The following is a 13,385-nucleotide window of genomic DNA, read 5'->3' on the forward strand; positions in this document are numbered from 1 at the left end:
AGAAAAACTTCAAATTAGAATTTTCTTTCTCCCTTCTGAAAGTACTTGCACGTAAAGCATGCCAAGAAGTCTAAAGCTTAAAGAACTTCATAAATATATATTCACCACTCCCCCTTTCTTCCTGAGGTTAGAAATTTGAGCAAGATCCCAACTCACCTGCTCTGTGCAACATCTTTTTTTCTCAAAACATGTGTGTGCTGGAGCAGACCTGCAACGGTCCTGCCAAGTTTATCTCTCCTGTGATGATGTGATCTCCGCGTATGTGCCCCCTCCAGCTGTGCAAGAGGGAGACCCAAGGCTAACCTGTCACTGGGGAGTGTGCCCTGAACGAGAGGAGACTCTTGTCCCTGGCTCCTCTGGTTGTCAGGTCATCTTGGGCAGCAGGTCCTGGTGCCAGCAACAGCTGGTAGGTGACGTGTAGGTCAGGCAGTCGGCAGTGGCTGCGCATGGGTTTGGGGACATCAGGCTGCAGCTGCCTCTTGCATCATGCCATAGATTTGCTTTGAGCAGAGGGCCCCGATCCCCTTTGGTCTGATAGAGTTCTTGATTTCACTTCATTTGGGGTGGGGGGGCATTTTTTTCTTCCTTTTGCTTTTTTTCTTTTTTTCTTTTAATCTTCAAATAGAGATTGTGCAGGAGAAGTACTGTGATTGTGTAGAACACCCCCACCAACCCCGCAGTCCAGCCGTTTCACATTCTTCATGTGAGTGTGCACTTAAAACACCAGTGCTGGATAAGAGGAAGTGTCCTCAGCTTGGCAAGTCAGACGTTGCCAAAAATCCACGAGAGATGTCAGGAAAAGAAAACAGTAGCGGGTAATGTTTTTCCTGACTGTGATTAATTTTTGATATAGTATAAATATCAGAATGTAGAATTCAATGCTACTAAAATAGATACTGTCAGATTACATTGCTATTACTTTTCATATTGCTTTGATTTTTGAGTCCTCTGGTTTATGATGTAAATGAAGTTGGTGAAGCAAGTGAGGGAAATTCACTCTGCTAATGTGTTCTGGAGTGTGACCAGAATGCAGTTTCTGCTCTGGCTTGTCACCATTTACAGGCCTTGCTTAAAGCTAATTTGTCTTATGTACCTATGTTGGCTTTTAAGCGGTAGACTTCTATACCAGTCACACCACCTTGTGCATTTTTATGTATAGAATACCATTCTACAACTCCTTCTATTGCAAATATAGTATTTTGTAGTAGTATTCTATTGATAATTGAAGCAGGTGAGGGACCAATATAACTAAATAATAAATATATAATAATATACTTGGATCATGTGCCAAAACGATAGCTTGTCTCATGTTTAAGCCCTGTGCGTCGGAAGTACAGGCAAACATAAATGTAGAGCAGCTTTTTCTTATTACAGGAAAGGCACACCACCATCGGTGGTTTTTCCAGCCCTGTAAGGATAGGCAGTAATATTGCATAACTGAAAGTACTTGCTCTCATTGTCCTTACTGTAGTGTAGAATGTTAACTAGTAGAAATATGTATACACGCATACATAAAATGCAGTCTATAGACTGTATAAGAGCTTTGCTGAAGTGCAGCACGTGTGTATATGCATATAGACATATGTACAGCATTAAAAATGCTTGTTGTCTTGGAGTCTAGCTTTAGTGACTCACACTGTCTTAACTTGTCTTGTATTTGGGAGGTCGTCTTGGTTATTCATTGAAGTATTTTCAGTGTCACGTTCTAGGCATGTTATGTGTCTCTTTAAACCAACTGATAATTTCTAAAGCAGACATTTCCTGAGTATTAACAGCTGCCTGTAACCGACAACATATTCTTGCTAAAGAATATGATGATACTGTATGGTGGAGTAGTACCAGCAACGAAGATAGTCCTGTTGACTGAAGCAGCATGCAGAATTTATAAAGGCACAGGTCTCATTTTTTCCTAGGTGGCATTTAGCCAGAGCATATATGTGTGTCTGTATATGTTAACCTGTAACTCCAGGAAACTGAGAATGTGGTGGTTTTGAGTCAACTTTTCTTCTGCCAAGTTAAAATATGTAAGTATTTGTTGTAACTGTTATTTGAGTAAATTCCTTTCAGTGGAGCAAGTCTGTGGCTAGCTGCCAGGTGACTAGTGTCACTCCTTTATTTGTCACTTTGAAATGAGCCATGTGAGTTATGCTCTTTGATTTTATTGTACGAGAACAGGAGGTATGTGCCTGCTGAAAAGTTGTCAAGATGGTGCTTGTCCATACTCTCATGGGGAGAGTTACTTATTTACTTTCACTTGTTTTGAATAAAACAATTTTTTTTTCTTCCTGAGCATCACTAATCTGATTTGTTGTTGTTACGTGATTTCACTTTGCTGTCTATTTTGGTGCATGAGACAAAGGGTCAGCTTGTAGTATGTGATTTATTAAAACATTTTTTCCTAGCTGAAATCATGAAGTTGCAATAGATTTTTGTACTTTGAAAAAAATATCCACTTTTATTCAGTGTCAACCAATAAATAAAATGAAGAAGAAAAATAACATTATACCCATGTATAAATCTGTAGTTCCCACGTGTTTTGGACGGTCTTTGCAGTCAGGTTCCCTCATCTCAGAGAGAAGGCAATCCAACTGAAAAACACTTAGGAGAGTAGTAAGGATGGTGAGAGATGTGAGCAATTTAGCAAATAAGACTTTTTAGTCCAAAAGAAAAACAGTTTAATGTAGGAGGGAAGCCTACAAAATGATGAATAGATGAAGGACTTACTTTATTCACTCTGGCAGCACAAGAACCAGTGGACATCAGATGAAGCTAACAGGAACCTAGTTCAGAACAAACGAAAAGCAGGTAATTCTTCATACTGCAATAATTAGATCTGTGGAACTCCGTGCCACAAAGCTGTGGAGTATGAAGAGTGGAAGAGAAATCCTGTTGACGCACCCGTGAGTGCTGGAGTTGGGACCAGCTGGAAGCCAGCAGGGCCTTCAGGAGAATATTTCATAAAGTATTCTTGCAGCCTTTTTGTTCTTCCTTAGGCATTTGTTGTGACTCCTTTTACTTCTATGGGTTATGAATTTTAATGTCCAACATATTTCTTGTCTTCTAGCTTACAAAGGCAAGTCTCAATCTTTTCCACAATAGCATCAGTCAGGGTTTTGGGTCCTGCTCCATGTTTCTCCAAAGGGATGCTACCCTTCTTACCTTTTGCTGTTCCTTCATGCAAGTCATATAGGAGAGCTCTCTTCCTCGTCCTGGGAGTTTGTAGTGATGCAGGCTGCTTCCTTTTGAATGTCATAGTCACAGTTGTAATTGCCTTTGAGCTGTTTACTCACAAAGGTAAGCTGCTGCTAGTCAGAATAAATAGGTTTTATATGACCAGATGGTGAAAAAATCTTAGTCACCCTTAAGGGTGACAGATTATTTTTTTTCCCTCAGGGACTTCAAATACCTACCATGTAAGGTCAGTATCAGTGGCCTGCTTAGAGCGACATCTCCAACAGGGATTCAGGCTTACAGGGCTGGATGAACTTTTGGTCTTGGTCCAGTATGCCTCCTCCTATGATCTTCGGTGTTGTAGATTCTCTGGAATTGTCTCTACAGCTTTGAAAAGCAGTAGCTCAAGACAAGCTTTTTTTGGTGAGCAGTAGGTGGTCCAGGACCCTTACACACTTCATGAAACTTTCAGTTAATCAAGTAGAGATGATTGAAATTCTACTTGATTTCAAAACAGAGGAGTGACTTTCTTTGAGAAATGTTTTACTTCTTCCACTACTTAAACTTTAAATATGGAAAGTGGACCAAAATAGACCTGCTTGAGAATTATAGACTTACTTTTTCTTTGAAGTTCAATGTAGGTCTAATGGCTCTCTAAATTGATTTAACTAGCACACAGTCTTAAATACAGTTGACAAAGCCTTAGTTTTGAGAGACGCTTCAGAGGCTTTCACTAGTAGCAAACTACTTCATTTTGTTGAGTAGTGATATTACATTTTCTGGAAAGCTCAATAACCATCAAAAACAGACGTTGGTGTTTGAGTATTGAGACTTAATTTGTGCCCTCCAGCTGTGAGTAACTGCCGGGGTGTTTTGTGGCCTGTGTTTCTCATGAAGTAGACCTCTTTGACCTTCCTGAGCTGGAGAGAAGCTTTTGATTCTGGCTGGACAAAAAAACCTGCGTGTGCTCCCTTCCAGAACCATATTTCTGCCATGTAAGCAGGATGGAATTTCTCTTTCATCTCAATGTCCCAGGTCACGCATCGGAAAATATCTGTTATTGATCTCATGATTTTCCCCCTTCATCTTTGCTGCTAGTATCTATTGAAAAAAATGAAGAGATGACAAGTTCCTGGGCACTCTCTAAAAAGACCTCTGGTTCAGGGAGAGTTTTTCTCTGACATGCCAGAAGTTCTGGTTGAGCTGAGAAATAATCTCAAAGGAAACGTGCTGCCTCTCACCTTTTCATTGCTTCTCTTGCACATTTCAACTTACTGTCTATACACCTTTCTCATACTGTCTTTGGATTGAGTCAGTACAGGAAAAAAAAACCCAAAACCAAAACAAGATTGCTTTGACAGTTTTATCACTGAGATCCTTGCATTTTGCTGCATTCTTTGGGTTACAAGAAATACTTATCTCTTCTGTCTCTCTATTCCGCAGTCCGGAGTTGAACACTGCACAATGTACCTCTTGTTCCCATGCTGTCTGTGTTGCAGCTCTTTAATGACCTTGCACTTGTTCAGACTGGTGGGATAGCACAGCTGAAGTTGAAGATACCATGATGTGTGCATCAGTTCCTTTCCTTTTCCTCACTTGTTCACATTTTACACACTTGTCACATATAGCTTCTTGCTTTCTCATTTAAGGCTTCTTTTTCTTCCCTTTCTTACTGTCCTATGTAAATCTGTCCTTACATAAAGCTCAGATCTTGTATCCAGATCTAAACGTTTTGTTTACATTTGCAGCACCAGTACTTCAAGTTTCTGGAATGCATTTAAAGTTGAATACTATGACTATGTTGCTGAGAAAATATATGGGTCTTGTGTTTAAAAAAAAAAAAAAAAAGTTCTACCAGTGGTTTTTCAGAATTGGGATTCATCGTTTTCTTGGCAACGGAGGGCAAACTGAACACGGAATGTAAGTGGAGACAGTATGTCTGGAAGCAAGGACAGAAGTATTGATAATAAATGGTATGTGTGGAAATGCCACTTACATGAAGAGACAGGAAAGCCTAGCTGTTCTGCTTCAAAAATATTTGATTCTTTTTTTTTTATTACCTGAGATGTGGGTTGCCGTATCCAAGCCCTGGGTGTTGCAGGCAAACCATTTTATACTTTTTTTTTTTTCATTAATTTATTGAGTTTTGGCAAATTTTGCATCCTTTCACTGCTCTGCTTGCTGGGTTGGCTTTTTCTGTAGAGGAGTGAAAAGATGGGATTGTGCATTTTCTGTGGACTCTAAAGTTAACCTGACTGACCTTTTTGAGGCCATGGTTTGTTTTTTATTATTTTAGTGATCACTAGGGAGTTCTGCAATATTCTGATCATTGTAGTAGCAAGATGTAGACAACCTCACCTAATGGGTGTTTAATGATACGCAGTCATTAAACATTTGAGAGGACAAATATGTGCATATTGCCCAACTTCTACCAACAGCTTAAAGTTTTTTCCACTTGTTTTCATAGCAATAAATAAAAATACAGTTTTCCCAGCCAGCAACTGCAAAGATAGTATTGATTTTTGCTGTAATTGCAATGCAAATTAGTAATTTCTCTCTCTGGCAGGAAAGAAACTTTGCTTTTTGGAGGTATGTCATTCCGATACAATCTTTTTTCTTTTTTCCATGCGAGTTTGGCAGTTCTGTAGATTGCTTCCTACAAAAGATAGCTTCACAATGTTTAAAAATGAGAGTTTCTACGCTTTAAAGAAATAAAAGTTTACCTTTTGAATTGTAGTTGTTAAGGAAACATGCTTTAGTAATTGATATCTTGAAGTGAGGAAGAAAAAATAGCAGCTAAATGAAGTCTTATCTCGTTTGTCAAATTGCAAAAATCTCACGAATACCTTCAAGTTAATATTCAGATCATTTGTCACTAAATAGGAGGAGAAATGTGGATGCCTGTCTTCACTCTTTAAGCCTAGCTTTGTACTTTTAAAAGTAATTTCAGACTTCTTTTGTATAACCTCTTCTTGGTCTGAGAAGGCTTCAAATTGAAGTCTTAAAGCTTCTCCAGGGAGCTGTAGAACCCCACACAGGTTGTCACAGAGCTGGCCAAGCCTGACACCTGTCACCTGCGACAGGATTATTACGTTTTGGACAAAGCATCCCTTTGAATTCCATAGCAAGGCTTTGTTTCTTCACAAAAAAGGCTGAAAGCCCATGTGCTTTCAAATGAAACCAAAAGGTTAAGACTCCAGATTTCTTCTAAAAACAAATATTCTGTGGTTATGTGTGTGTGTCTGTGCTGGGTGAGGAAACTGTTATTTTCAGTTCACCAGCAAATTCCTTTTCAAAACAGAAAAATTAAAAATTAAGGGGTGGGTTTTTTTACACACACACCCCCTCTTTTGGGGGGTTTGGTTTTTGTTTGGTTTTGTTTCATCCCCAGGCTTTCCCATCAATTTGGATTATCAGTAAAGAAGCAAAGGGTTAGACTGCCAGAATTCATTGCGTTGTATTTTTGTTTAACAGATCAGTGGTGAGCACACTTCTTAATAAGGTTCAAGCCTCTCCCTTGCCAGAGGGCATTTGAACAAGATTTCCTAAGCTGAATCTACTCACTCTGGTACCCTGAGACAGCTTGCTTCTCTTTTGCCTGACAGCTGTGTATTTGGGAGATTCCTGGGGTTCAGAGTCCCTGCTGCAGGGAACACCTTAGCTGTGCACGTGAAATGCGAGGGTGTCTGGAGTGGTTTTCCTCACAATCCTGTAGCTTGATGATTAGCACAATTTCTTGGGGCATAGGAGATCCTCATCTCGGGGATTTTTTTTGTTGTTGTTGTTGTTTTGCTTCGTGGTGTGGCTCTTTTTTTTTTTTCTTTCTTTATGAAGATCTCTTCAGCCAGGGTGCTGGCAGGAAACTGGTATATGCAGTTGTGCACTTATGGTATTTTACTAAGTAAAAATATGTAGTTTTACCACAATTACTCGATCTGAAGTCAGAACATAGTTTAGGAGGTATATAACTTTATTACACTTCTGCTCTGATTTGGAGAAAGGTCGTATTTTTAAAGATGTTTGTAGTCAGATCCTTGCTCTCAAAAGGCATTACGTGTATGCTTAATTTTCCTGTGAATCTACCAGTATGTATGAAGCGAAGCACGTGTTGGAGCCTCGTTAGGCTCTCTCTTTGTGTTCATGAGTGGAAAATAAGATCTGTAAACCACAATGGTCTTTATGGACTATTCAGTAAAGATTTGCAATATGTGTTCTCTTACCATGTCCAGGAACCTTACTTGAAATGTACGAACTCCAATACTGTTATGATAACCTAGTATTGTAATATATATCATTAGTAGTTTGCTGTTATTAGTTGAAACAGAGATATCTTATTCTGGAGCAGACTTGGACAATAGATGCTTAATTTTCTTGGCAAGTGTTTTGATATAAAAGGTAAAAAGAGAGTAACTAAAACATAGCTGCCGTGCACACGTCCGCTCTTCTTCCCTGTGCTGGAAAAAGTTATGAGATGTTATTTAGATGTTCTTAAAACCCTGTCTATCCAAACAAGAAAACAGATAATGAATCTGCTCGAACAGGGTTTTTGGTAAATGGGGAGAGGGGTGACTGTACAGTGATGCTCATTTGTGGATAGGTTTGGATTTTTTTTTTCTCTGAAAATAATGCTCTTCTGTATGTTTTTAACTTGGTTTAGAAATGTAAGACTTTCAGAAATGCACTTGATTTTAAGAGGCTCAGACAGGGTCAGATAGCTGTAATAGTACTTGAAGAGAAAATCCTATTAGTGTGCTTCCTGTAACACAAACAAATTGTTTTGATGGTTGGTTCTGGTCATTTAATTATATAAACATCAGAAGACTCGCATCTGAAGTAGATACACAGTCAGGAAGCTGAAACGTGGTGTTCTACTAACGGTCTTGTCAGGATGATGCTTATTTTCTATGTTTAAGTATTTCCAAGTATAATCTAAAATAGATGGAAGAAGCTTGCTAGACTCGTAAATATAGAAACAAAGGCTTTATTCAAGAAATGTAATGTAGCAATTAATATGGCCTTGGCATTTCAGTGTAACCAGTGACAATAATGGTTTTCTTTCAGATCAGACCTGTTGGGCAAAGGGGAGTTGTTCGGTTTTGGAGGTGGGCAATGGCGTGGCAGTGGCTCGTTTCCCAGCTAGCTGTAAACTCTGTGAGTGGCCCGTGCATCTCCTCCCTTCCACACGACTGCACGCTCCATCCCTTTCTTTGAAATAAAAGTCATGGCATACAAGTGAATGCAAGAACCATAAGATATATTAAATTACATCTCTTATTAACTTGTGGTGTTGGCTTAGTTCTCAACTCACTTGGTAAACTGGTATGATTTTCTTGACGTCATTGTATGAGCCGTATTAAGGGTGAAGCGCTGCTCATACTTCTCTGTTGCTGAAAGCGCTCTGGCAGTCCAGATCTAAAGCACGTGTAGGCTCCTTTCTGCCGTGCCGCATGTTAGTGATGTATTCATCACTATGGTTTGCTGGTCAATATGCTCGTATGGGCTTTAGCTTAGCTCCTGATTTTGCATATGTGTAGGCAGCGCAAGCTGAGGTACAAATCAGTGCACGTGGTAGTACAGACTCTCAAACTAAGATGCGACAAAAATGCTTTTGCAGATTTCTTAGGTATCTTTACATGCTTTATGTGCATGTTAACAGGGTCGTTTCAGCCACGAGAAGTATCTTTGCCAAACGCAGCATTATCAGAGATTTTCAGAAGGCTTTGCATAATTTATTTATTGATTCTGAAAAACAACACAGCATGGGAGTCCTTGTCAGATAAAGTCATAAATCTTTGCCTGCTGCTCAGAACATGCAAGCTATGTAATTCCCTCTCCCCTACACGTACTTTTCTCACCATTTTCGCATAATCACAGAAGGGCTGGAAGGGTCCTTTGGAGGTCACATAGTCCAGCATCCTGCCCAAGCAGAACCATTACCAACACAGTATAAAGTCAGCTGTGGATTTGGTCTGGCCATGTCTTGAAAACCTGTAGGGGTAGAAGTTTTCACAACCAGCCTGGCTAACCTATTCCAAGGCTCCTCTACCCTCCCAGAAAATAATTTTTTCCTAATACCCATTTTGAATCTCCATGCTATCCCTGATCTTCAGAGCTCTTTGGTTGCTGATGGGAATGTTCTGTTCTCCAACCCTAGCATGCTCAGTCCTGGGGGAGTTAGTACTCTCTAACTTCCAATCAAAATGTCTTAAGGTGTTTCTCTTAACAGAGTAATGACTAAACAAAAATATTTGAAGTAGTACTGCTAACTAGCTTCTGATAAATATGTATAACAAAAGCTTTTTGGTAAGATTTTAAGACTATTTGGCATCTTGGTATTGAAATCTACTTCAGAATTTGGTGAGGGAAAGAAATCTCCCTTCTTTTGTATCAGAAAGACTAACCTTGTAGGAAAAAGTACAATGGTTTTACTAGAAGAAAACAGGCATCAGCAGTCTCTAGTTTAGTATCTTTAAGGGTATTTTGAAGAGTTTCTTCAGAGGGTTGGGGTATTTTGGGGGGAGCGAGGAGTGAGTCTTTGCTGTCTTCATAGCTAAAGAGCCTCATCTTTTCTTCATTGAAGCATAGCTCTACAAAATATAAAACTGAAATGTGAATGCAGGGAATCCCTAGAAAAATAACTTGTAACTAGCAGTAGTTTCCATCTCACAGCTCGTGTGGTCTGAGATAGGAGAAAATATAGATTTTTGTGAGTAACGTATTAAACTTTCCATTTTCAATTCCATAGTGGGTATATAAATCTTACTCTGCGTGTAGTTGATGCAAAAGCTATGGCTAAACTGAAAAGAGAACTTTTATCTAGAAAATATAGGTAGTAATGCAGTTTTACAGTGGAGTATCAAATGCCTTTACTTTTCTGGGAGATATGTCGAGTACCTACAGAATTACTTAAATCACCAACAACTTTGCTATCTCAGTGCCAGTAACATGTTATGGAAGTGCTTCACAGGTAAAGAATTATAGAGGTCTTAAAATAACATGGAAAGGGAACTGTATGTCATAGTCTATCACAAATAGTTTAGATTGTCTTGTTACTGTGACATGTTAGGTCTGTTCTGTTAGAGATTCTAAATCGAATCCATCACTTTTTTTATATCAAATCCGAGATATGTATAGTACTATTAAAATATTCTCTTGAGCTGCAGGAGACCCCTTTGCAGTGGTATAAAATGGGTATAAAGGCATATGTACACATTATAATAGCATAACTTTTTCCTACGTATACCAGCAACACTCTACCTGCTAAGTTTGCACAGAAAATTAGGAATAATGAGATGAAGTACTTATTAGTCAAATGGCTGTGGAATCCACTCAGTTGAAAGCTTGTAGGAATGTACAAGATAGTGCGATTATCTTTTAATTTTTTAAAATAAAAGTAAAGTAGCAATAGTTCCTCCTAAAGAGAGTTTCTAAAACTGCCATCTGCCCTTCTGTATGAAACCGCAGAGGCAGATTGGAGGTTGGGCAGTGCATGGTCTTGATGAGCTTGGGCAAGTGGTTCTGATGCCGAAATCCTTAGTTTTAAGTGAGGAAGATTTGAGCATCTTAGTGTTCCCTTAGCGGTTCTGTTTGGCTTTCATTACATTCACTTTGCTATTTAACAAAACTTTTGTCTCTCAATGCTTTATCCTGCACTCCGCGCTAGCTGACGTTTGGCCTACTTGGATTGATTCCTCTATTAAGCGAGAGGAAGGTTGTGACTGTCCGACAGCTTTAGATTATAAGCTCCACTGGCAGTGATTTATGCTGAACTGGATTGGAATTGAATTAAGGTTTCCTGTTTTTAATTAGGCTTTACACTGTATTTTAGTGCTTCGCACTTTCTTCAGCTTTCTCTTGCTGCAATGAGCAAATACCTGTGCGTAATTAGTCATTATGACCTGTTAGCTGATTTTTATGTTCTCTCAGGAATCATGCAGGGGAGATTTGGAGTGCAGGGTTTGGAGGATTTTTGAGTGCCGATGCTGGCTAAATAGTGAGACTGTAGATTGCCCTCTGCAAGAGGTTTCCTGTAGTCTCTACGCAAGCATTGCCCTCGGCCGATTTAAGGATCTTGGAGCCTGAAGCTCAGTCTACACCTTCACTGGTGCAATTTTAGCTTCTTTCCACATGTTCTTGCTATAAGCTGGCACTAATGTCACAGGACATAAGTAGGTTAAGAAAGTTTTGTGCAGATCTCATAAGCTCTATGTTAACAAAAATTTTTTCAGGCTGGACTATTTCAAAAGCTTTTGGGCAAATCTGTTGTCTTTCAGCGAGTGTGGAAATAAGGTTGTTCTGTAGTAGACTCCTGCCATTTGAGAAAACAAGTGCTTTCTGCTGCTGTGTTTAGGCCAAGGCAACATCCTTGGCACTTCTGTCTGACAGAGACAACTTCAAAGTTAAAACTAACCATAGATTAGATAACTAGGGTTGGGCTTCAAGGCAAAATCCTGTTTCATAAAGTACTTGAAGGGCAACTTGACCTCTGCAGGAAAGCTTGTGGGTTTTGGTTTGGGGTTTTTTGTGGTGGTGGTGGTGGTGTGTGGGGGTTTTTTTGTTGTTGGTTTTTTAAAAAAGAAAAAAATCCACAAAAAAAAAACTGGAGCCTGAACATTAACTACCAATTATATTGTACTTCACTCTATATTTCCTCTCATCTTGCAACATCACAAGGAGAAGCATTAGCAGAAGCAAGAAATCCTAATATTTACTTGTTAGCATAACAGGACAGAAGGCTTAACTGTTCTGACTGCTCCCTGGATGCTGAAATCAGAACTTAATAACAGTTTCTGGTGCTGATTCAGTCAGTCAGTCTTACTTGATCCACAACTTAAAAGTTGCTTCAGGTAAGCTAAACACTATTTAACTTCCCAGTTACTATGCATGTGTTTGTTTTAACTTGCCCTTGTGTGTTGACAAGCAAAACGAATTATGAAGCATTTTAGGATGGAGAGAAGTTCTGAGACTGGACGAGATGATCCAGCACTTGTCCAAAGCATGTCCTAAAATGAAGCTGATAAATTGTTTTGCTTTGGAGTGTGCTTGCTTCCAAATTTGCTGTCCCCATGGTATACTAAAATATTGAAAATCTGAACGATTATCAGTGAATTATATTTTCAGTTTATTGTTTAGTGTGAAGATGTGTCTGTCTTCAGGCTTTCTTTCCTCTCTTGGGTTAATGCTTTCAGAATACTAAATGATTGGGGTTTTTTCATAAAAGTTTAACTTTCATTTTTTTTTAACTATTAACTCATGCAGGAATATACATCTGGTCCTGGTTTTAGTCACTGCTAGTATTATAGAGTGTTTGAGAAGATGGCTTTTGTATTTCACCCCCTGAAAGTTAACCTAAAATTCGGCCGGTGGTACTGTACTGGCGACCCTGGTGCACGCTCTTCCCTGTGCTGTGGGAGACATCCAGCGTGAGCTTCCCGAGTTCTCCTCTTTGCTGCCGGGACTGTGTATGCATTTCTGTGAAAGCATTATATAAAATCCAAACTCTGTAAGCAGTATTAAGAACTGAAAAAATGTTCCATACCATAAGAATGCCTTTAATTACCGGATTTGTAGAGCTAAAATCCGTCTTAAATTTTCTGCAGTCTCATGTATATTGGGAGATTTTTGTTTCATGTTTTGCTTTGTTTCATGACAACAACAGGAATGATGCATGCCATCATCTAACATAATACTTATTTGAAAGTAAAAGATGGGGTTTGAAGCCCTTCAAACGAAGAAGAGTCTAGAACCTGGCTCTCCCACTTCGGAGGTAAATGCTCTGAGCTGCCACATATAGTCTCCTCCTCATCTCTGGGTCTAGTATTCAAATCCAAAGGAAAGAATTAGGTACTAAAATTCCTGAGAAGGACTTTGAGCTGTGACTATTCCCTCTCCTCACCTGGTCTGACTGAAGAGCCTGGATGTGAGAGAGAGTCATTTGGAGGTGCATATGTCTCAGGGGGGTTTGGGCATACCAACACTTGGTGGCTGTCCACGAATATTTACCTCTGTCCTTGTGCTGCACCGAGTAGGGAGCCCAGGCACCACAGGTTTTATCAAGTCCATTCCCAGAGCCCAGAAAGAACATAGCAACGTCCAGCATGTTGCCTGTAAGGAAGTCTTGCTCTTGGTCTGTATTTACCAGAGAATGTCACCCTACAGAGTTACTTCCAGTTTATGTCATTGATTTCTGTCTTACATACTGCTTTATGAAGCTT

General features: G+C 39.4%; 1 protein-coding gene across 4 annotated transcripts in view; it reads left to right on the plus strand.

Annotated features, from left to right (window-relative positions):
* RASSF8 (Ras association domain family member 8) overlaps positions 1–13,385 on the plus strand; it is a 91,537-nt gene that overhangs the window by 42,776 nt on the left and 35,376 nt on the right. Inside the window, exon 3 of one of the 4 annotated variants that reach the window (XM_075759095.1) lies at positions 276–406. The exons of the other annotated variants lie outside the window; for them this stretch is intronic. The gene's annotated coding sequence lies outside the window, so the exon portion shown is untranslated. The remainder of the gene's footprint in view (positions 1–275; positions 407–13,385) is intronic. 4 annotated transcript variants of the gene reach the window in all.

Source organism: Balearica regulorum, chromosome 1 (genome assembly GCF_011004875.1).
Source record: "Balearica regulorum gibbericeps isolate bBalReg1 chromosome 1, bBalReg1.pri, whole genome shotgun sequence".
Classification (NCBI taxonomy): domain Eukaryota; kingdom Metazoa; phylum Chordata; class Aves; order Gruiformes; family Gruidae; genus Balearica; species Balearica regulorum.